The sequence below is a fragment of the Agelaius phoeniceus genome, chromosome 1 (assembly GCF_051311805.1).
Source record: "Agelaius phoeniceus isolate bAgePho1 chromosome 1, bAgePho1.hap1, whole genome shotgun sequence".
NCBI classification, from domain to species: Eukaryota; Metazoa; Chordata; class Aves; order Passeriformes; family Icteridae; genus Agelaius; species Agelaius phoeniceus.
In genome coordinates this window covers 42,160,919-42,185,008 of record NC_135265.1, presented here as the reverse complement: position 1 = coordinate 42,185,008, position 24,090 = coordinate 42,160,919, and the positions used below count along the sequence as shown (strand labels likewise).

At 39.0% G+C, this 24,090-nt stretch overlaps 1 long non-coding RNA gene across 1 annotated transcript in view; it reads left to right on the top strand.

The window, feature by feature from the left end:
• Positions 1-3,424: 3,424 nt before the first annotated feature.
• LOC143693947 (uncharacterized) overlaps positions 3,425-24,090 on the top strand; it is a 47,345-nt gene continuing 26,679 nt past the window's right edge. Inside the window, exons 1-4 of the long non-coding RNA XR_013182046.1 lie at positions 3,425-3,482; positions 9,242-9,312; positions 9,392-9,469; positions 15,164-20,627. This is a non-coding gene — a long non-coding RNA (uncharacterized LOC143693947). The remainder of the gene's footprint in view (positions 3,483-9,241; positions 9,313-9,391; positions 9,470-15,163; positions 20,628-24,090) is intronic.

The window sequence follows — 24,090 nt, the reverse complement described above, 5'->3', positions numbered from 1 at the left end:
TAGAATAGAAGGGTTGCTACTAGCAGAATCACTGATTTTTATGTGAGCTCTGCTCAGCTGCTGATAAAGAAGGAGAGACAGGGACAACATGGGAAAATTTCAAGTAGATGATGAAGAAAAATGATAGTGCTCCAATGCTGTAAAGGAGATATATCTGTAAAAGAAAAGAAGGTTAGTCCAACATCCTTCTGCAAAGGAAGGGCTCAGAGTGAAATAAACACAGGCAGGGGACCTTTCTCCTTTTTAATGCCTTTATTAAAAGCAATCAGCTCAGGTGGGGAGAACTGACAGGTCCATGCTCATGCTGCTGCTCCCAGGAGTGACTTGGAGGAGCACAGCTTTGTTCACTGGTCTGTGGGCACAGCTGGGATGGTCTCTCCTCACAAGAGCATCAGGAAATTCACTGGCTTTTGCTTCAACATTCAAGGTCCTCCATCCAGCTGACATCTGTGTTTAGGGTGAGGGGTAAAAAGGATCTTAGCAGACACTAGATTCTGTTCCTCACACCTAGTCATCACTTTGATTTGTCACTTTTGTGTTGGCTCGTTGTTTTTAGGGGTTTTTGGCTAGGTTTGGTGAGGGGTCTCTCCCATTGCATGCTGGTTCTGAGGTCATTTGCATGCCGACTCAATGTCCCCTCCTCTTCACCATCAGGGTGCCGTCCTCCAGGGAGCAGCAGGGTGCCACTTGACAAAAGGGGAATTCTTAAGCATCAAGGACAGGTAGTTAACGAAAATGACAGGTGATTACAATAACAAACAGTTAGAACTCCACCCTGGCAGCAACTGGCCCAACCTGTTAACTCTGCAACTTTTAAAAAAATGGGCAGCTTTTCTACTCATAACAGGAGGAATATGTTTTTACAGTATTTTCAAGTATTTGTGGGGTATTTTTTGCAAGTGTTGCAATGCTCTGGCACTAGCTAAAATTGAAGTAAGTGTTTGTAGAAAATTCTATTGAATGATTTGTTTATTAATTTATTTTTATCATGAACCAGAACAGCTACGACTAGGTGTAATTCTGCGAAACCATGCCTATCAGCAGACTTGAGTTGGACCTTACCACTGGTTCCTGGTCCTGAGCTTCAGGACTAAAATATCCCTTCCAGAGAGCTTTAGAGAGGACTTCTGTATCCAGAAATTTTCCAGAAGACACCCAGAGTAAAGGCAGTATTTAGAATCTTGCCAGATTCAGCTGGCTTGGAAATGTGTGGGATGGAGCTGTTGGGTCCAATTACTGCAGATTGATGATTCCCTGTGAAAGGGACTCAGCCATGATAAGATAAATAGTAAATTGAATTTCCTTTACATTTTTTCAAAATCTTTAATAGGAAAAATTATATATATGTATGCAAATATTTCCTAAATCCGTAAAGAGATGGGGCCATAAATAAAAAAGATGGTATGTTCTTGCATTTATTTTTCCATGGGCAAAAAGATGTTTCCGTTCCTCTAATATTTTTCTGCATTTCTCAGTTTTTAATAATTTCAGAATGGAAAGAGAAGGGAATCCTAAAGTGATGTTAGAGATGATCAATTCAGACTTCTCACCATTTGCCTGTCATCCATCTGTCCCGGTCCCCAGAGCATGCTGTTTCTTATTGATGCAAATGGGTATGTTTCCTGCAAGCACTTCAATTAAGACAACATGTTTTCTTTTTACTTGCATTTTTCTCTTTAGGAAGTCAGCACTGTAAATTAATTTTTAACACGTACCGAGAGTTAGCATTAAAGGAGGATTCTTTTAGTTGATATGTTTGTGAAGTACATTTTTTGAAATTGAAATATCCTTAAATAGATTTGAACAATTTTCTAAAGTTTCTATTTTTTTTTTTACTTATTCACTGCTGTCTTTGAAATAAAGTGGCCTGTGCTCCTTCAGTGATCTACAGTTAATGCCTTTGATCCCAGAGGGGAACTGTGCATTTTTCATTCTTTTTTTTTGGGAAAACTTAGAGGTTTCTACCTTTGTGAAGGACCTATTTATTCTCCTAGAGAGCTCAAAATCTTTGCTAAACTGGATCTTCTATTTAAAGGCTTAGAGCCTTGAAGTTGTTGTCTCTGCTCAAAAGAACAGTATCTCTGCCCTTATGAGTCTTCCTAACGGTGGTACATTTTACCAGCTAGTGAGTCCTCTCTGATAAACATGACCATAAGTAATAATATTTTGTATTTTTAATTGGTAGCTGTTGGCAGATTCCATTATCTGTTCTTAACTTCTTGGCTATTGTCAAGCTAGCTTGGATTCCGATGTTTTACTGCCTTGAAGAGTGACTTGGTTTTATTGGCTTTGTAGAAAAAAAAAAGTTGTAAAATCTATGTTGAAAAAGCAGTTGGGAGGAAAAAGAAATTGTTCAGTTTTCTAAGAAAGCACGTGTTTTGGGTTTTTGAAAGTGTGGTTCTGTCAAACTTCTTGGAGCAGGAGACATTTAAGTGTACTTAGTACAACTCCACATATATCACTTAGGCAGGCAATGTGTGAATTCTTATTCATAACTGAAGTGTCTGTCATTAGACACTGATTTGTAATACAACGTCAATAGTAGATAAAATTGGTACCTGGGCTCCTATTGTATTTTCAAGGCTTGTTTTTGTCTTTATGTAGTACTGATGACACATCCATTTAGGAAAAAGGAATTTTTATTAGTACTCCTTCAGCAGAAAGGAATTTTGGCACCTACATCAATGCTGATAGTAGAGAGCATCTGCACTGTTTGCTGTGAGCATGCAGAGAAAGAGTTGACTTCGTTTCTACAGCAGTTATGTCTATAATTTCCCTCGATTGCAGTCTACTTTCATTCAATTTGTGCTCAAGGGCCCTTCACATAGAATGATTTCTGCTGGGTGAAAGATCTTGCTACAGCTGAGAGGTCACAATATAATACACTCTATTGATTGTAATGAATACTTGGTATTTGCTGTATGCAGGATGCATGGAGGAATCCATTTTTAATCCAGAAACAACAGTAAGATATAGATTGATTGTATCTACAGCTTGCAATTGAATTCACGGAGGCTTGGTTTCAGTTTTGAGTGGTCTGTCACCAGCTTAACTATACAAACTCTTTGGTTTTTAAGGTTACCTTTGTATGACAGCCGTTTTGTGGTGTTATCATTGCCAGCTGTACATGTAAACGAGGGCCTGCAGAGGAGATGGTTGTGTGACCATTAGTTATTTCCCAAATTCCAGAAAACAGGTAATTTCATGGAATTTGAGAAACAGGATTATAGTTCTCATAAAATAAAAAAGTATTTGCTAATTCTAACATGAACTCTATCTTTCCTAGCAGACAATAAATAAAAATAAATCAGTTCTATTTGGGAAAGAAATCAGAATCTATGTGTGCCTTCCCAAAAGACAGAGGAGGATGAGGACAAGACTATTAATTCCTCTCCTTTCTTTCTTTCTTTGTTCCCAGGACTTACTGGACCATCTGTGTGCTTCCTGTCTACACAGGTCGCAAGTGCTCAAATTGTTCCCAGGTAAAAAAAATCACAGCTTCTGCTTTAAATTCCCTTCTCTGTGCATTTGTGAAGGAAGGAAAAGATGCATTTATGAGTGTTGGGGAAGGCTGCAGGTGGTCAAAAGCATTCTTAGTGATGAAGTGTTCCTTACGTTGAGCAATACAGCTGGAGACAACACTTCTCAGTTTTGTTTGTAGGTCATGGCAGCACTTGGTGAAGGGGAAACAACTGTGCTGTGAGATCTAGAGAACAGGCACTTACAGATATAGAAGATTCCTGGCTATAGTACTGCACCATACTGCTTGACATGACTAATGTGGCCATCCCAGAAACAGGGCATTTTTCCCCATGTTTGAATTCAGTCTCTTTGCATAAAACCTATTTGTATATTCAGGAGTTAATATGCTAAAGGAAACAAAATTGTGTATATTTTTTTTATTAAAACCCAATAAAGTCCTACTTAAAAAGGAAAAGGACTGCAATAAAACCTCAAAACCCTTATCCAGCCAAGCTGGGACAAATCAATAATGATATAAATTATGCCAAATTGTTGACTTCAGAGTCACGATACATCTGCATGCTATGGGTGGAATTTGTCTCAGAGGATTTACCATACCAAATTAGGCTTGATATCAATCTGCTCTGCAAACTTGTCTCTGAATGTGGCCAGCAACAGATGTTTCAGAGGAAAGGTGGAGGGAACCACCTGCTTCATATAGAAATGGAGTTAATGTGTTCTTTGCATTAGGTGCCCTTCTGAGTTGTGGTTAGATACAGATCTTAGTCCAAAAGCTGAAAATGTATTATTACTATTATAATCATCATCACAAAATTTATGGAAGCTAGATATTTTTGCTGGTTTTATATATGCAAGTTTGCTTATACTTTTGAACAAAACTCTTTTTTTAAAAGCTGTTTCAGTATCAGTAAGTCTTTCATTTGTGGCAAGAACATAAACCTGTAACTCCAGAGAAACTGAATTTCTGACGTCAGCTCCCCAACAAACAGCAGTAGGAGAGGAAGTGACAAATTTTGGAGCTCTTTTTAATGGGATGTCATATGTAGGAAGAAGGTTTGAAATTATTAATTTAATGTTTTACAATAGCTGAAATACATAATGAAGCCCTTTACAGAGTTTCTGAACCTTCTGCAGCAGTCTTGCTTATTTTCATGCTCAACAGAATGAATATGAATTCAGTTAGACTATTGAGTTTCAAAGTGCATTTCCTATGCTTATGATTCAGGTCAGGATGGATGGAACTCAGGTATCCATCAAATGCTATGTAATAATTAGAAATGTATGAAGAAATTTGGATATTCATTGTCTACATGAAAGAGTGATTCTTAATGCATAGAAAATAACAAAAAGTTACAGAAATGGCACTGTTTTTGCTTCCAGTTTAGCTGCTCACTTGAGCAGGAGTTTTCAAGAGGAGGAGTAGGGAATTAAGTGTGCTGGTGTGGGCTGCAGGATCTCAGAGCTCAAGGTCAGATTGTCTCAGAGGAGCAGTTGTGCTGCAGCCTCTTTAGACTGAGATGAATGAGTGTTATGAGGTGGAGAGCATTTTCCAGATTGTTTGAAGTTTGTGGCTGAAGGACAGTTGTGAGCTTTGGCTCCTTCAATGTTTTAGGAAGTTGCTGGGTAAATGCTTTTGGCTAAATTAGTTCTGCTATTTCTGTCAGTTATAATTCTTTTTTCATTACAACTGTCTAGCTGTGCTTTACCTAACAAAGTTACATCCCTAAAAACTACATAGCAGCACACAGAATGTCAAGCTGTGGTCTTCCAACATGAACCTATTTACACAAGTAATATCAGGTCAATAGCCCAAGACACCTATTATTTTTCTTTTACAGAGTGGAAAAATAAAATACATCTTAGAATTTTAATAAGTAAAAAGAACCATCACATGAGGTGTACAGTATTTAAATTTGAAAAAAAGAAAGAAGGAAAAAAAAGCCAGAGAATATTATGTAGAGTGGCAGAGCTGAGACTGATTCTTTTCCTCTCTTTCCTTGTGCATTAAGAGCAAACTGATAACAGCAAAAGCCACATAGTCCACTGGAGTTTCTCTTGTGCCTCCAAAGGCAGCCTGGCTTCTAGGACTGCCTGGAATCCATGGTTGATGTGACTTTCACAGTGACAGCATGTTGCCACGAGTGCTAAAGAATCATAGGTCATCAAACTCAAGAGATGGTGCTGTCTCAGGATTTTCAACCTGATCTGAAACCATTGGAAGCCACAGGTGGCTTTTGTCCAGGTGATGACAACATGAGGAGTTTTCTTATGTTGTATCTTAATGATTTTTAAAGAGAGAATTAGCAGCATTAGCTAGGAAGGACCTAGCTCCCCTGTCTGTTACATGTACATTGGAACTCTGAGTTCAAAAATTGGTGTGTATGCCAGTCTTCACAGATTACAGAAGAAAAAAGTCTCACTAATAACTAGTTCTAACTTGATTTCAGTTCTTAATTATTCCTAAGGTGCTTAAACGGAAAGATAAACAAAAAATGAAACTGAAACTTCAAGGACAGATAATATCTAAATTTGGCTTTAAAAAAGGGACAAAATCATTGTACTGAGGCTTTTCCTCCTTAATGTTTAAACTGCCATTTCTTCAGTTGCTTTTTGACTGTTGGATATATTTATAGCCAACTTATATAAAACTAAGAACAGAAAGTCTGGTCCTCCTTTTAAGAGGCTTTTTTCGTGTTTCTTTTTTTTAACATTGGGAAAATGAAGTCTGGTTTTTAGTTTTTATATTGGAAGGTATGGTTTGGGTCAAATTTAATGATGGCCTTGTGGTCATGCAGGAATCCCATCCTACGCTACATCTAGTCTGATTTTTTTAAGCTCATGGCTCCTGTTGTTTTTGATTCTGATAATTAGAAAGCTCTTTGCTGTAGATATCAGAAAATGCCTCCTGTTTTTCTCTCATATCTCTCCTTAAAACTGTCTATTTTAAAGCAATATCCCCTAAGACCTCTGGCAATATATTGGCTACAGACATAAGGAGCTAATGTACAGGAAAATAAATGCTTGTGGCTCTCATTGTATGGTCAGCAAATGTTCTTATATGTGTTCTTGTCTCACAGATTATAAGCAAGGATAAAACTGGTAGGCAAAGAGGAGATGGTGGAGACACATGATGTTAACTGGTGTATAATGAACACAATATGAATTGCTTCAAAGTGAAACACTTCTAAGACATGAAAGAGAGGTGCTGAGTTTTGACTTTATTGGAGATTTGTCACAGATTGAGTTCTTCAGTGTAATAGTCCACTAGAATTAGAGGAAGTTAAGATGAGCTGTTACATGTTGGTGAAGATTGAAAGTTTTATTCTTTCACATTCATAGTGTGGTTTTCATTGAAAACCCAGTCAAAGGGTTCATAGGCCTGAATTCACCTATGAAATTGTAGTCATTCATCACAGAACAGAATAATCTTACTCATATTCTGCTTGAACAGAAAATTGGTCCTTGAACATGATGAGGGCCTGCACTACCCAAGCCTTTGAAGGAAGAGATCTCTTCCAACTCACAGCTAATGAAAAGCAGAGTTGAGCTCTATTTGTGGGCTAGCTGGTCTTCCACTGCTGTGATCTGTGGCCCAAGCTGTTCACACAAACACTTCAGGGTAGCAGACCTGCCAGGCAGCAGGTGGCCTGGTGTAAGGTGCTTGAGTCCCAATAAATAGTTGTATCTTTTCGTATCTGCAATATCTGATGCATTAACCCACAAATAATGAGACAAATCTTTCTTATCTCATACAATAGAGCTGAAACCCAGACAATAAATACAGCTTCAAATCTCCCCATCCCCCTTTTACAAAGTAAGCTTCATTTTTACACAGAAATGAAGAAAGTAATTTGCTGCTGGCTTGGGTACAATGCTCTTGTTATCAGACTAGAGTCATAGCTGCAATAGCCGAGTGTAGCAGAAATGCATGGAAATATTATTAACTTCCAAATTAAGCACAGTATTTGTGAGTTGCAGTTGGGAGCAGAGGATTTTTAATTAGAAATCTTGACAAGGCTTAAATGAATTGTTTTTGTCCCAGTAAAAAGTGTGGCCTTGATAAATTTCTGCTACTGAAAAGCAAGTTAATTTCCCCTGTTCAATTCTTCTTTTAGTTGCTGTTATACATCATAGGAACTAATTTATGGGGGGAACCACTGAGCGGGAATTGATGATTATTTTAAGAACAGATCTGCACAAAACTACTCACATGAGTAAAGCAGGCTGGGATTTGGTTCCCCATTCATACTCCACAAATGCTATTACCAGATGCTTCAGCAGCTTGAATCCCTTCCCCCCATCTTTGTGGCATATAAGAATGTCGTGTAACCCAAGGGTCTGCACTTCATTCTCTTACTTGCTGGCTCATGGCATCAGTTTTGTGCTCTATTGCATTAAATAAAAATAAATAATTAGTACTGTTTTACCAGTTTTAAACAAGTTAACTCTTAAACCTAGAGAGAGATGCTGTGTTCTGCTTGCAGTAGGAAGCAGATACCAATAGAAGCTCATGCCACAACTGCTTATCACCACCCTTTGTGGTGTGAGATGCTATCACTCATTCAGGGCTGCCAGCAATGCCTAACCCTCTTCTATCAAAATGAATCCCGTCCAGCTACATTTGCAATGTAAACTGTTCATGTCCAAGTGGGTGTTGTGGCCAAAGCAGGTTAGGGAATGCATAAACAAGTAGATGCAGGGGACAATCCACAAGCAAGGCACAATCTGCTTGTTTCTTTCTTTCTGCTGGATTCTGTTATCATGACCACATTATTGTCCTTTCCTAATAAAAGCTGATTTTTTCCAACCAGTTTTCCCACCTCAGGAAAAATGAATCCTGGTGGAAGTCTACAAGGCATCCACTTTTTTCATTGTAAAAAGGCCTTCTGGACTGATACCTGTTAAAGCCACATGGCTGCATGGTCAGAAGGAAATGTTCAGTGGTCTTTGTTAGAACTAGCACAGTCACAGACCATGGCAGTGTTTCTCTAATGTGTTTGGTTGTGATTTGAAAATGCCACTGTTGCAGGAGAGGCAGAGGAATCATAAACTCTGCTATTTTTCAGTGGAGCACCTGCCCTGTTTGTGACGCTCTCTCCAAACCATGGAGAGGTGCTGGGGGAAAGCACAGAACAGATATCTGGAGAATAGACCATTTCTGTAAAGGATGAGGTTTTTTTTCAAATGCTGTACATGTTGAAGGCTTTGTCAACAGTCCCTGGGAGGGTGTAATAATGATGGCTGGCTCCAAAAGGCCAGCCCAGGCTGCTACATTTATGCAGACATTGCAGATTCAGCCTCTGGAAAAGTCTGTGGTCTTCTGAACACACAAAATTCCCAGAGCAGTCAATGATTTCAAAAGCAGCATTTGGCCTCATGCTGTCAGCTTCAGTAATTATGCAATTCAATTAAATTCAAGTGGGAAAGTCACTCAGGCAATTTTGAAAAATCATACCTTTAATTAAGAAGAAGGAGGAAACAAACATATTTTTATCTATCTATAAATATATAATGTACATACAGACTGTAGTATGTGTTGAAAGTTTTGCTACTAAGGATGATTCCATTTTCCCAAGCTGTTAGACTGTGCTCATCCCTGTGGCACATGACAGCCTTCTATTAGTGTATTAAGCCATATATCTTATTTGTCTCTGACATACTTATTGTCAGGTTCTTCTTCTAGGAGACAAATCTTGTCCAATTAGGTCTCTTATTTTGATGGACCTGAGGGATTTTATTTATTTGTTTTCTTTTTCAGTTTACATGATTCTACGTAAATATGCAGATCAGGGAAGATCAAAGGATTTTGCCTCGCGCTTGAAACAGAAGGTACAAAGGTCTGCCAAAGGCTCATTAATCCATGACTGATCCTGGGCTTTCCAACTTATCCTCTCTTGCTTTGTCATAGGAAGCCTTACACGGGGCACTTGGAGTGCAGAAGGAGTGTGCCCTGGCTGCCAGCCAAATGAAAGGAGACAGCTGAGAGGTAAGTGCTAATGCTGCCGAGGGCTGGGGGATCTGAAAATAGAAGGAAAATAATTGCTGCTGATGCGAATTTTCCAGCATACAAGTGAGAATATGAGGATAGAGCCAAATAAGTTCAGAAAGGGTTTTCACTAACACCTGCCTGAAACTCAGCCTCTGTCAGGCACAGAGGGTCTGTCTTTGTTTAGATCAACCATTCAAGCACTTTAATGCAGCATCTACTGCCAGGTCTCCTCCACAATCCTGTTGAGTTTGGGACTCTCTCCCTCTCTCTGTGTTATATTTTGGCTCCTTCATAGCAAAATTATTCTAACGTTAATCTCTAACTCGTCAGAATTCCAATGCTGGTTTTCAGCATCAGTGTCAGCATTTTCTATGATGTCCAACCTGGGGTAAGATGAGGACCTGCACAATTATCAGAAGACCTTCTTCTCTCCTGTGCTGTTTTAAAAGTAGCACTTCTTGGCATTACCTAAGATATGTCCTAGGCAAATACTCTGTCCTACCTTTATTTACATGTACTTCACAGCATTTTGTGCTGCAGTGACAACTTTTAAAGGCAAATTATTTACTCTCTCAGGAGAATAATGCCTGAGAAATTCTGCCTGAGAAATCTGGGGTCCCTGCATCATTCTAGGCAGTTGCACAGTACATGATTGCTGTGATGTTGAGTAGGATTATCAGCTTTTAGGAGTGTGTGACCACCAGTGGAGTGCATGGACTTGCATACCAGCTTTTAAAAAGAGTGAGTGAGCAGCTGGTCAGCTTGACTCTGGTGCTCTACAGGGCAGGTAGGTAATCTGACAAACTTGACATGGTGTGACATACCAAAGGTCAGCACAGCAGTGGGAAGACTGATGAAATGTAAAAAATGGTATCTGACATATACAGATACAACCATGTGAAGTCTTCCTTCCCCTGCTTCAACTCATCATGATGCCCTTTTGGAAGGGTTTCTCCAGTTGGCAGAAACTTGCTAGTTCATTTGGGAGAACTCCATCATGAAGCTGCAGGGATTTAGAACTATAAACTAATATAAACTATATTAGAACTCTTTCCCCTCCCAGCTGATGTAGACTAGCCTGCAGCCAGAATGACTGGATGGACAACTGAGTTCTCCTGGTTTGATCTAATTCCCTGGTCTTAAAAAACAACTACTTTGAGTTAACCCAAAGTAGTATATAACCCAAAGTCTGTATATAACCCAAACTTCTCTTTTATCACATATGTAACAAAGGCTTGAGTTTAAAGCCTTTGTTACATATGAGATAAAAGAGAAGTTTGGGTTATATACAGATTTTTGATCTGCAACTTGATTTAATTGTGGTATAATGACAAATGATCTCTTCCGCTGTATACAGCCTGAAAGAGTCTTACACAGAAGACCATCTTTTACCACTGTGACTTCTGTTGTGGAAGAAGGAGGTTTGGCTGGAAGGGAGTGAGAGCCCCTGGCCACTTTCATTACACAGGTTCTGGGCCAGGCTTCTAAATAGAGGAAAAACGACAAGGTTTTATCAGCAGCATTTTTCCTGGCATGTTTTTTCAGCTGTGACTTATTTCTATTGCTGCTCTCAGCTGGTGAGATTTATGAAAGAAATATAGCTAGGCTTAGGTAGTACTAGACTCAAATAAGTATACACTGACTTTGTTAAAGTTTATGGTATGAGCTTGGTGCTACACTAGCTTGGTAAATGGAGATTTGGTTCACATCTAATTCACATTTTCCCAGTAATTTTACTTTACTCCATCTTGCTTATCCTTAGTAAGTCAATATGTTATATGTACATATATAACAGGTAAATGCTATCTGTCTGTCAGACATGAAACACTTGCCTTCCCCCAGAACTGTTATAATGAGATATATTTGCCCTCAATGTAACATCTGATGATCTTGAAATATCCTAACCATATAATTTCACGCAATTTAGCCAAGACGACATAGTTTATTTTTGAATATAATTTATTCTCAAGCAGTCAGTTATTAAAATCTACTAGAGAATGCATTTAGATCTGTTTTAGCAGTTATTTCTCTTCCACACTCCAGAAAAGATTTAAAACATTCAAGTATCTCATTTCAACTCCATTATACTTGTGCTGCTTGCTTGACAAAAAATGCACTTTTCATAAACACGTTTCTCTTGTATCAACATTTAGAATTGACTGGGAATCAACAGAACAGAACTGGCTGCTAAGGCCTCATGTGAGCCACAACTCCTGAGAGCTTGTGCTTTGAATGTGTATCAGCTCTCCTTCAGAATCAGCGGGGTCACTGCAGTCCCCAAAGCAGTAACACAGGGCCATATACTGCCTTTTACCTCTTCTGAGTGTGTAGGAATGCCAATCAAATGGCATCTCCTGAGGGATGGGGTGGTCAGAGGATACGTGTCCAATTAGGCTCCCCGGCACTCACCAGCTGCAGCTGCTGCTGCAGCGCTCTCTGTGCTATGAGAGAGAAGAAACATGCAGCCTAAAGGATATCCTTGGGACATCCCCCAAAATGTTTCTATTATTTTCAGCAGGTTGTTATCTGCCATAGAGTCTTTTTGGTATCTGGGATCAGGATCTCCCTTTCTCATGCTTGGATTAGATGATCTGAGATGGACTTTTCCAAGCTTGATAATTCAATGATTCTAATTGATTGAAATAGGCTCTCTCTCTGTGCTCCTGGAAATGCAGGCAGTCTATGTTCCTACAAAAATATAAGGTTTGAACACTTAACAGTACAGCTCAAAAAAACTTTTTAGTTTTTTTTAATTTTTTTTTTATTTTCTTGAACTCTGAATAGATAGGGAAAAAATGGAAAAAGAAAAAGGAATTCTACTCTACAGACTTGAAACATATATGGGCATGATATTCATGAGCTTACTAATGTGATTGTCATGTCCTCTACACAAAAATCATCATTTGCATTTCCCATTTAAGAAATTTATATTCTTTATAAACTTACTTGAATCCTATAAAGAGAGCTGACAGTTCCTAAAGAGAAAAAAAGACCACATTATTATTATGTCACTTCTAGAAATGCTAATGGCAGGATGTGAAGGACAGCGTAATTATAGTGTTGCTCTAGTGATTCTTCAGTAAAGGCTTTCTCAGTACTTTAATTATAAACTACATATTTCAGCAGTTTAACTTTCTAAATTCTCAGTCAAACACCCTTTGGGTTTGATTCACACTCTGTGGTGTTTGTTGTTGTAAAAAAGCCTCGTCTACTCAAAGGCAAATTCCCGTGCAATTGGGAGCAGCCACGTCTATGGAGGACAGCTGGGCTGAAGAGGAGGGGCAAGGAAAGAGCTCTTTTTCTGTGTAAGAACAAAACTGTTATTGAGAAGTAGGTGCACTGAAGTAAACAGAGGTGATAAAACCCTTGGAAGAGAACCCAGGGAGAGTGTTAGGCATATATCAAGCAAATTTGACAGGCCAAGCTGAAAATCTGCAGAATATGTAAATGAAATCAGATGAGGTCAAAGCACAGCAAGAATAAGAGATTTCTGCAACTCTCTAGACAGCATTATAGGGACCTGCTACCTCAGCATATCTAAACTTAGGAAAGGAAACTTAACACAGGGAAAGAACAAAACCTTCAAAATAACACCTTCTGAGATGCTTGTCCAGCAGGCAGAATTCTCCATATTCTAGAAAATTATATTGCTGAATCCATTTGCAAAGCTTTGGTGGAGGAAATTTACTTTTCAGGCAATGTATACTGAAATTCCATTGGGATTTGCATGCAATATTTTCAGACTCATGCCTATGAATTTATGAATAAGAGCTGACTTACTATGTGACCAAACACTTTCCTGAAGCAGGGCCAAGAGAAGGGACAGATAGTTCTGTTCAGCTCTTTAAGAAAGAAATCTAAAAGCAGATAATGTAATTTGAACAACACCCGTGAATTTCTGAAAATTGGAAAGCACAAATCCAACGATTAGCAAGATTCCTTTGTTCAGAGAACAGCAATTTGAGAAGCCTGGTCTGCAAAGCCTCAAAGACCTCATTAGGAGCTTGTAATCCTTAGTTTGTTTATAGACTCTTATAAGGGCACACTGACAGTTTTGCCTTGAGAGCTGCTTGTCCTTGGTGGGGGAAGAGTATGAAGGTCAGAGTTTTAACTTTTGTGGTAAGACAGTGTGTTGTGATTGATTTCAGTAATGATGATATGGGAGCTGGGGAGAGGGATTGAGAGAGGGAGCAAACACCTGCTGTTCTGGAATAACTTGCAACAGTTTTTAAATAAGAATGGGTAATACCTTGATTTCCTCTTGTTGCTGTTACAAGCCCTCCCACGCTCACCTATCTTTCTACTTCAAGCGAAGGATTTTTGAAAGTGGGAGGTCTCAGAACAGTTCAAATATTTAATTTCCTGTAAAAATTTTATTTTTGCTCCTTGACAAGGAAGGTAGAGCTGGCTTCATTCTGAGAAACCACAAAATTCATGGGAAAGCTGAATATATATCAGCTTTAGAAACATTCATTTTCTGAGGAGTGTGCTACAGCTGGTTTTCTCCCCCTTCATTCTCCTGCTGTGAGATGCAGTACTCTACTGTGGAAATGGGAGTGCATTTATGTGCCTGTGTGTGGGGATATAGCCAGCATTCAAAAAATCTTAACAAAGATTTATGAAGCAAATTATGTTGTTTGTTAAATTCCCAGATGGAAAATCAGAAACTCTGAAATGGTGAGTAGAGAGGGTATCAGCAAAAAGCTGTGATTCAGGCAAATAGAAAGCCTCATTATTTAATTCAAGATGAATTGGTATATTCTTTCACTAATAACAAAAAAGGTGTTTTGCATTGCATGTGTCCCGCCTGCTGCCACCCTTCCTGGAGTCATGCATTCTCCATTTTTGTTTGTTTGCTACTGGTGTAGGAAGTAGGTGACTTAGGGAGGGGCAGTACCTACCTAGTGAATCTATAATAATGCTGATAATAGGAGGGATATGCTGCCACAAATTGTTGCAATGCAGTTGATTTCAGTCTAGGAATTAGTAGGCTTGGGGGGAAAAACTGGTGGGATGGGACTTGTCACAAGAGAGACTCACAGACTGCCAGAAGGCTGCAGTACAGGGTTCAAAAGTGTTAGATCCCTCCCTCCTATCTTCTTTCCTCTCTTCCCCAGACCTGTAGGTCCTCCCAGGCTCACAAGGGTGGCAGCACTGATGTTCTTCCTGGGCAAGGAAAAGAGGGGATCCAGTTAACTGGGCGGCAGAGCCACCCCAGTTCCTCCTCAGCTGTTTGCTGATCTGCCACTACTACCCCAGGCTTACATGGGGCAGAAACAGTTAGCACTGAATAGAGACACCATGGCAGAACCAGCAGCTATAAATTTTCTAATTATGTGGTGCCACACATTTTTGAATTGTGATACTGCTGTGTCAACAAGTCCTGCTTTGTCACTAAGGTCTTTGTGCTGTGACTCACTGCTGCCTCATGAAGCACAGGGGAGCTGAAAGGCAGTGTTATCTGAAAATTTCTCATTTCCAACATTTTGTTTTCAGTAACATTTCAGTCAATGTTTCTGAAAATCAGATTATTCTTCAGTTCAAAGGTTTTCCTTTTAAGTGCTGCATATTGTGTTTCAAGTAAAAATGGTATTCACCAGCACGCATCCTTTTAACTAACCAAGATGCTTCTGGAAATGCTGACCTACCTCTTCTGTGTACTAATAAGAAATAATAATGTTTTCTTTGCAGGAATTCCAGCTGTTATGGGGAATGATGCTGCAGAAGGACTGCTTAGTTTGGAGCATTTCTATTCCAGTGGTGCAATGGCAAGTAAATCAACAGGTTTCAGCAATCTGTATTTGTTAGTCTAGCCCAGCAGTGACAGGTGGGTAAACTGCATTTCTCATTGACCTGTCTGTTCATGCTCTGCTCCCTCCTATAGACAATGGTTTTGCATCTCAAGTAAACAGAAAATTTTAAAATTGAAAAGCAAACAAGTCATTGCCATTGCAGGTGGGAGGCATTCCTGGTCTGGACAGCTACAGACAGTGGCTTTTTTTGGCTCTGTTTCTCTGTAAATTGAATCCAGGGTGCTCAACACATATGGAGTTACCAACAAATTTGCAGTATGTGGGCAGCAAATGACAACCCACAGCTGTATTTTATTGCTGCTAAATTTTATTGCTGCTGTGTGCTCTGTGTTTTCTCCATGGTATCTACTTTTACCTAATTGTAGCTATTAAATCATAATATCAGATTAGATATTATCTAATAATTATCTATCAGATAACAAGACCTTTTTAGAAGACTGAATGGAATGGCAATTGGGCATAATGCAGATGACTCTCTTAAAGTTGTTTCTTTTTCTCTTCTTCCTCCTCTGGGAAGTGTCCATCATGAGTAGAAAAGTTCCAAATACTTTTCATTTGATGAATCCATAGTTATTGCCCACTTGTTTCACCCTGCCGTGCTTCAAAGTGAGAGTAACTGAAATTCTGTAGCAAAACAGTTTCATCAGAATTTTGAAGAAAAAAAAGTGGAATATTTTAAAGCTCATAAATTATACAGTATGAGGATGTTCTCTAAACTACCTTTGTATACTCTGATAAAGTTTCTTACCATTCAGAGCTGCAGTGGTATGAGGCCACTAATGGAGCAGATGCTCTGTTATGACTAGGAGGAAAAGAGGCTGAGAATTCTTCTCCTGCTGTGGTGCAGGTGGAAGTGTGACAATACAAGCTGCAGTAAAGGACAAGACTAGAAATAAATGCATTATTTGAGAGAGAAGGCAAGGCATTAAAGACATAAAAAAGGCAAGGCATAAAAAAGTCCTGAAACACCTAGTGATGTATTTGTTCAGCAGAGCTTTTAAAAAGTGCACTAATGGCCCATTTTATCTATCATCCCAAGTCAATGAAAAACGCCCATTGACTTAAATAGGCATTGGTTTGAACACTGAGCTTTTACAAATAATTATACTCACTATACTGAACTTACCAGTATTTCTCTTCAGGCTGAATGCTGCTCCCTCCTTTGTGTGCCCTGACTTCAAAAAATAAACAAGCATTTCCTTTTTCCTACCTACATGAACTGCAGCCATGGTGCTCCCACCACTACTCCCAAACCAGCTGGCAGATGTTGAAGCTTTTTAGATTGAAGCAATAGTCTGGACCCAGAAAACACTGCTGGTGGGAAAACCATGTGTAAAGTATGTCTTTGTTGCATATCATACTGGAGCACAGTTGGTGGCTTTGGAAACCATAGGACTTCTGAAGGTGTGTTTTCACTTCTTGCCCTCAGGCTGTTGTTATTTGTCCCCAAAACTGCCCTAATCCACACTTCCCAAGGAATCACTTTTAAGTACAGTGGCAAAAAGTGTTCAGTCCAGTGCACTGCCCCCTAACCTGTTTTTTTTTTTTCTCAACTGTTTGAGCCCTCTCGTTATTTTTTGCCTTAGTGGTTGGGCCATTCTTGGTTTTCTTTGCTACTGTTGTCCATTTTGATATATATTGAAACCCTCAGCAATACATTTTCTCATCAGAAATCTGTCCAAAAATTCTGTAATAGCTGATGAAGAATAAATAAGATGGTGGCTGGGAACATAACTGGGTTCCCTCCAACCTGCTGTGCTACTTCTGCTACTAGCACTAGTGACAATAGTAACAGCAATAGAAAAATCCCAGTTCAAATTCTTGGCATCCTCTTGTCTCAGACAAAGGCATGATGATATCGAAGAGTATAAGCTGGTTCTGGAGGGCATGAATGAAGGCACTGCAATGTATCCTACAGCTAAGCACCCACTATTTAAGTTAGTAGAGATGCCACCTTATCTCATGTGGACAATGAAAAGCTCACCCTGAAGACTCAGTAAGACAGGAATAGCTTACTGAGGTGAAAAAGGACCTGTCCAGGCTTTCAGTGTTAGGAGATTTGTGTGTTATCTGTGATGATCTCCTGGCAAAGTATTTATACCTGCACTGTACTGCCTTTTGGGAACCTGAGTATTTTATAAGTTTTTATGTTTATATCCGCTCAGGACTGATAAGAACAGAAACTGAACTATTTATCCACCTGCTCTGTTTTGAATTTACTCTTTCTTAGGAATATAATCCTTCTCTCATACTTAATCCAGAGGCGTAAACTAATAAGTGAATGAATTACAGAGTCATAGATTTCGAGAATAATTCAGGTTGTAAGGGATGTCTGAAGCTTTTCTAATCCAACACAAAAGATATCTGGTTTATGTGCTTTTCCTGTCTCTTGGTAAGAAGTAGAGCCTCATGGGTCACTAGGAATGTCTTTTTGGATTCTCTGTATACCTATATTTCAAACTCAGGAGGGAAAGGTTTATAATTTAGAAAAACTAATTTAGAGCCTCCATACAAAAATCAAAATATTATTAACTGGGCAAAATATTAGGGAAAGTTTCACTGTGCTTGCAAGGAGGAAAATGATATGTAAATATCTTTTTGCTGTTATTTTCAAGATGGAAAACTTGATGCACAAGGCGTTATTTATACTTACAGACTGGTACTTAAACAAATAAACTGATCAGAGATCTCCAGCTTGGAGATGAGTTACTGCAAATAAGCAAAGAACTAAAAAGAATCTGTGTGGATTATACAAATACAGAAATATCTTTGTGAAGTGCTCTACAAAGGTATGTGATAAAAGAAACTAGCACAGGGTGTTCAGAGGTGAACCTGACAGCAAATAGACTAAAATAACTTTTTTTTTTTTTTAATTTAAACTGATTTGAACCCAAGGAACTCAAAGGTCTTTGTTCTCACATTAAAGATTAAAAAACCTTGGCCATCTCTCAAGAGCTGATGTGGAATGTGACAGTCATTTGCTGGCAGGCTCACACAGGATCATGAGATGAGGTGGTGAATATCATCATGAAGTGCAAACAGTGTCATGTTAGGATAGGCAGGATATTATTGTGTGATATATAACTGGGCCAGCACATCTGGTTTACTTCAGGTGGTATCAGAACAGGTGCTTTACAAACATCCAGAGCTCCTGCTCTCTGTATCATGTGTGCTAGTGGCTCTGCAGCCACCCTTAGTGCTCTACCTGTCCTGCTCTCTTCCTGGGTCAGGTGGAGGAAGGTTTCTTACAACACTCCCTGAAGCATAAGCATGGTACTTAAAAAGCCTTGCAATCAAAATAAAATAGTGTTTGCTACTTTTGTCACCAAGTAGTGCTTTATAAGGCTCTGATACTTGGCTCCCCTGAGCCATCAGAACTCTGTGGAGCCTGACACGGGTGGCCAAAAGTGTCAGGCAGCTCTGTGGAGTCTCTTGAAGTGATGTGAAGTTGCCTTGACTGTTGGCAGTTTGGAAAAGAGCAGCCTGCTCTTCAAAATGCTGCATTCTGCAACAAGAATTTGAAATAATTTTCTTTCTTCTCAAGTCCCTCCTCCCTTTCAGGCAGATATGTGCTTAGTTCCTAGGAGCAAGCACCATTTCTTAACCTATTTCAGAAGAGCTTGTTTTGATGTTCCTCTCAATGCTCTGTTGCATGAAATTAAAGGGAAACCCTACTGTTACTTTACAAAAGAAGAAACAAATATGTTCCTATCCGAAGATAAAGAAAGCTGGCATTAACAGAGCAATTATTACAGGTATGTAATAATATTAGACAAAATTATTAACTTCTTTATAGGTGATTGTTGCAAAGGAGATGTCTGCATCTGCCTTTCCCATTTTCTATGTTATGAGAAGAACTGAAAAAACAACTGTGCAAGTCCAGTGGCAGCTTCGGAGGGGGCCTTTGCCACCATCTATTGGTGAATGAGGGGAAGAGGCAGAGTGAGCTGACCTTGCTGATGTTCCCTTCTCTACCCAGTGCAATATTTGTTTCATTTGGGGGTTCTGGGGTAACCAACCTGTGTTTTCTTCATCTTTCTGTGTGAGAGAGTGCAACATGACTGTAGTTATGCCCCCTGACTGGAAAACTGTCATAGACAAAGCTTAACAGCTGGCCTGTTGTCCCACACACCTCTGAATGGAGCAGAAGGGAGCTTGTAAGTCACAGAGAAGAAGGATTTTCTAGTGTCAAGTCTCTTGTTAAATAATTTTGTCCTGGTTTCTGGCAATGGAATAGGGCCTATTTTCTCTGCTGGTTTCAAGAAAAATCACGCTGGAGCTTGAGTAGAGCCCCATTGCTGCTGACAAAGCTTGGAAGAGTGCAAAGCTAGAGCAATTGCTGGCATTCCTGCACAGTCCACTGAGAGAGGAGCTTGTGAAAGGACATCCTGCACAAATAAAATGTTTGCAGAATCAGTCCATGCCCCTAAAAAGACAGGCAAGAAGAAAAGTGAAGAGGGTCAGTGCCAGAAGCTGAACCAAAAGTAAATCTGCAAAGTTGTCTCTGGATATGAAATCAGTCTATTTTATTGGATTCATCAACACTGCTTGCATATGCAAATCCCTCATGAATGAAGCTTTTGTAGTGCAGGCTCCAAAATGAATTCAGGTAGAGTCAGTGACAGCAGTGGATGAGCAGAGAGACAGTTTAAAGGAGTTGCTTAGTTTTCAAATCAACAAATTGCTGTGATTCTACTTAATCCATCAAAAAAAAAAAAAAAGGGAAATAGAACAATCTGGCAGCCAGGCGGGAAGATAGAATAGTAAAGGACATAATGTTCCAGCTATTTTAGGATCCATTGACACTGTGAAACTGATGGTATCAGAGAACAGTTGTTGAACACATTTGGGGAACAGCTGTGTTATTGCTGAAGTGTAAAGACAAAAGTGTGTGTAGACCTGTCGGGGTGCTCGAGAAGAATAGTCTGGTGGTGGTGAGGAGAGGCTTCTCTTCATTGTTAAACCATGTTCTTACTCATTTTCCTGTGAGTAAAGGAGGACTGGCAGAGTCAAATGACTTGATGAACACTCTTTATTTCCATGAAAATTACAGTTATCATATATAATAACTTTGATAGCTGTATCAATCTTTCTTAAATAAGATTAAATAACTTGGATCAAAAATGTGCCTTCAACATTCATTCAGAGATGCTCTGGTCATTGTTAAAGTATCTCTGTTCCTTGAATAAGACATTTACTTTTCCTTTCTTTTTCCTTTTCTCTCGGTGGGGCTGCTATTTTGCTTGAGCTTCAGAATGGACCCACCACAGGGAAATAAATTGAGTAAAGAAATGTGTCTCATCTCAAGATGATATGAAAGATACTTCTGAAGTTATCTTAAGGTAAGTTTTTGTTCTGGAAAAGATTTTTTTCACTGTTTCACTCACTTATCAGAGCCTCCCTGCCAATTCTAACCTGCATGATGTGTTTGAAGTCTGTATACATTTGTTACTATTGGATGAATTGCTTTGCAGGAATTTTAATATATTTCACATTGGCTTATCTACCTGTTCACAGCCACATACATGTGCATGTACAGATGTTGGACAAGGATTTGCTGTAGCCAGGGAATAGTGAGCAATCTGTGGTGGTGAAAAGATGTCAGTTCAGGTCTGCTGGAGTGCAAGGGCTCTCAGAACTACTTTCAGAAATACAGGGTCAAACAATCTCTGCTTTTCCCACTGTCTCAGTGTGAGAGATATGACTGTCATCTCACTACTATTTTGTATCTGAAAAATTAGTATTTCCCGCTTACTGGATTATCGGTAGTTTCTGAAAAAAAGTGTTAAAGTAATGTCATTGACTGCGTGCAAAGCATGAGAAGTATAACATTGATGTGGAAGTTACTTAGTAGCAGTTTCTTGTAATTAGGGTGTCGTTTGTGTTTTCTTGTTGGTAGCACAGTTGCTTGCACTGATTGTGTGCAGGCATATTGCACATTTTCTACTCTGCTATGTGAATAAATGTCCAATTTACATTAACTATGATGTCCTTTACTAATGCAGATGAGAGCTCAAAATCTTCAGAGGAGCTGAAATTCAATTTGTGAAGATCAGAGCAGGTGTTCCATCTCTCTTTAGTCTATATTGAGACAGCCAAAATGCCACTACAACTTAATCTTGACTCATATTTCTTGCATTTACAGCTATGCAGTCTAGGACAATTTATATCAGCCTTTTATTTTTTGTGGTGATTTAATGTCTTTACGTTAGATTATGGCTTTAAATTCAATATGTTCTTACTGTGCTATAAATTCAAAACACAAACACGGTTCTTGTTCCTGAAAGCCGACAGATGAAAGAGAAACAAAATAAGGAAAAGAAACTACCTGCCAAACTGTGTGGGAAGAGAGAAACAAGGAGTATATATGTTAAAAAACCACAAGAGAATAAAAAATGCCTCTTTTTAAGAACACGTGGATGTAGCACTAACAGAGGAAAGGAATCTTAGTAGGGTTATTATGACATTATTCCTTCAAAATTTACCATTCTTCTACCTCTTTGCAGCATTGCACCTTTTCTCAATTGGAATGCTGTGGTGAAGAAAGCTTTTAGTGCCCAAAAGACTTGTGGGACACACTCAGGGGGCATGTTTGCTTTATGCTGGAGAATCTGAGTCATTCATTTGCTGTTTCTCACAGATCCTGTTTGCTCTCTTTCTGGGGAAGGCAAAGAGTTTAGCATTCCCTGGCTGCAGTGGCTCTCAGGTTTTACTATGCTGATATTTACCTACCTTAGGTAAATATATTTGGTTTAGTAGAAGAAAACAGAATAAGGAATGGGATACTTGTCTCTTTCCATCAGTCCCTCTCACAGATGCTCCTATGGGAAGAACAAATTGTGCCTGAATAAATTGAATATGACCTACTATGATTTAGGTTATAAAAGTAAGAATTTCAGTAGTATCATTGATATTACAGGAATATCTGGGTCTATTATGACTGAATTTGGGGTTTTCTAGCTTACCTATGACATTTATATAGGCAAACACAGTGGTGTTTCATTGTTTGCCATTCACAGAATCACGGAATGGGTCAGGTTGGAAAGGATCAAAGTGGGGTCATCTACTCAAGCTCCCTGCTCAAGCAGGGCCATCCCAGAGCACATGGCACAGGATTGTGTCCAGGTGGTTCAGGAATATCTCCAGTGGGGACACTCCACGACCTTTCTGGGCCACCTGTTCCAGTGCACAGTCACGCAGCCAGTGAGTTCTTCCTTGTGCTCAGGTGGAACTTCCTGTGCATCACTTTCTGGCTGTTGCCTCTTTTCCTATTGCTTGGCACCACCAAGAACAGCCTGGCTCCATCCTCTTGGCAACCCACCTTTAGATACTGGCAGACAAAACTTCACCTTGTTTATAGATACTTTACACTGTTGATACATTGTCAGATACATTATTGACAACATTTTAGAGCATAGTTCTGTGGAGGCTTTAGTTTGTTTATGTTGTCTTGAAAAAAGGGTTTCATCAAAACACTTGAATATGGAACATTTAATTCAAATCAGTTATATTTTGGATTCAAAAATATTTCCCTGTTGGCTCATATTTTCCTTTCCTCATAATGGGACTACGACAGTCTCATCCCTTGTGAGAGAAGATCTTTAATGATGGAAGAGAAAATGCAGCTAGGGAGCACAATGTGTGGGGGAGAATGAGAGCATTCAGCAACCAGTGGATTGCCTCCATGGGGTATTGTAATAAAACAACCACATAAAAGAGATATATTTTCATATATAAACAAAAAATGGAGACCTTTCCAGCTTTATAATGTTTGTTATATTTTGCACATGAAGTAAATATTTTTTAAGACAGGAAATTGTTTAATGAAAATGCTGTGTAGCTTCTAAAATATAGATTAGCATCACAAAAACTACATTTAGGAACTGGAAGAAATTTGAAATAAAAACTGAGAGCATCTTATCAAAACTTTATTTCTAATTTTATTCATTTTTATTTTGGTCTATTAGTAGCAACAGCACATAAAGTTCCTTTTCCTTGCAAGGGTCTAATGGCTCTTCCTGGTGTTTCTACAGTTTTTGTAGGTTTCTTAGGAACTCCTAAACAGTGTTGCTGCTTATTCAGTCTGTGGGATACCCTCTCATCATCCACAGGACTGCAAATCAATTTGGATCTTCTTTGTATGCTATCACCTCTGTGAAAAAAATCATGTTTATTTCTGGGTCTTTGAGTGATATATAATTATTGAGGCAATATTAACACTATAAGAAGCTGTAAGTTTACCAGCAGTCCAGTCATTCTTGAAAATCCATCTGACCTGAGACATCCAACTGGCAAAGGTGCTTGGAGAAATCATAGCCAGAAATGAAATAAAAATAATGTTCTAAAGGGAAGGTGCTTTTCTGATCAGCAAGAGGGGGATTAGGAACAAATTAGAGTTTTGAATTCCTATAAGAAAGTTAAATTCCTATAAGGAAGTTAAAACCTTTAGATTCAGTGGGTTTTTAATGTGTTACACTCTGCCTTGTTCAATTGAGGCTCCCCCACACTGTAGTTCTGACAGTTCTAGCCTTGACATGTCTAATAATGCTTTCAATACCTCTTGAAAATTCCTGTAAAAAAGGATTTATGTGGTGAATTAATCAAAGCAGACTATATAGCAATGTGTTTTCCTCCCAAATAAATATCCATGTTCTGTTACTGAAGTTGATAGAATAGTTGATGGACACTGGTGACTTGCTTCTTACTATTCCTATGCTACTGGATTTTTTTTTTTTTTCATTCAGAAATGCATAAGCAGGATATGTATTTGGTTTTCTTCCTAATCTTGCAGCTGATTGTCTAAAA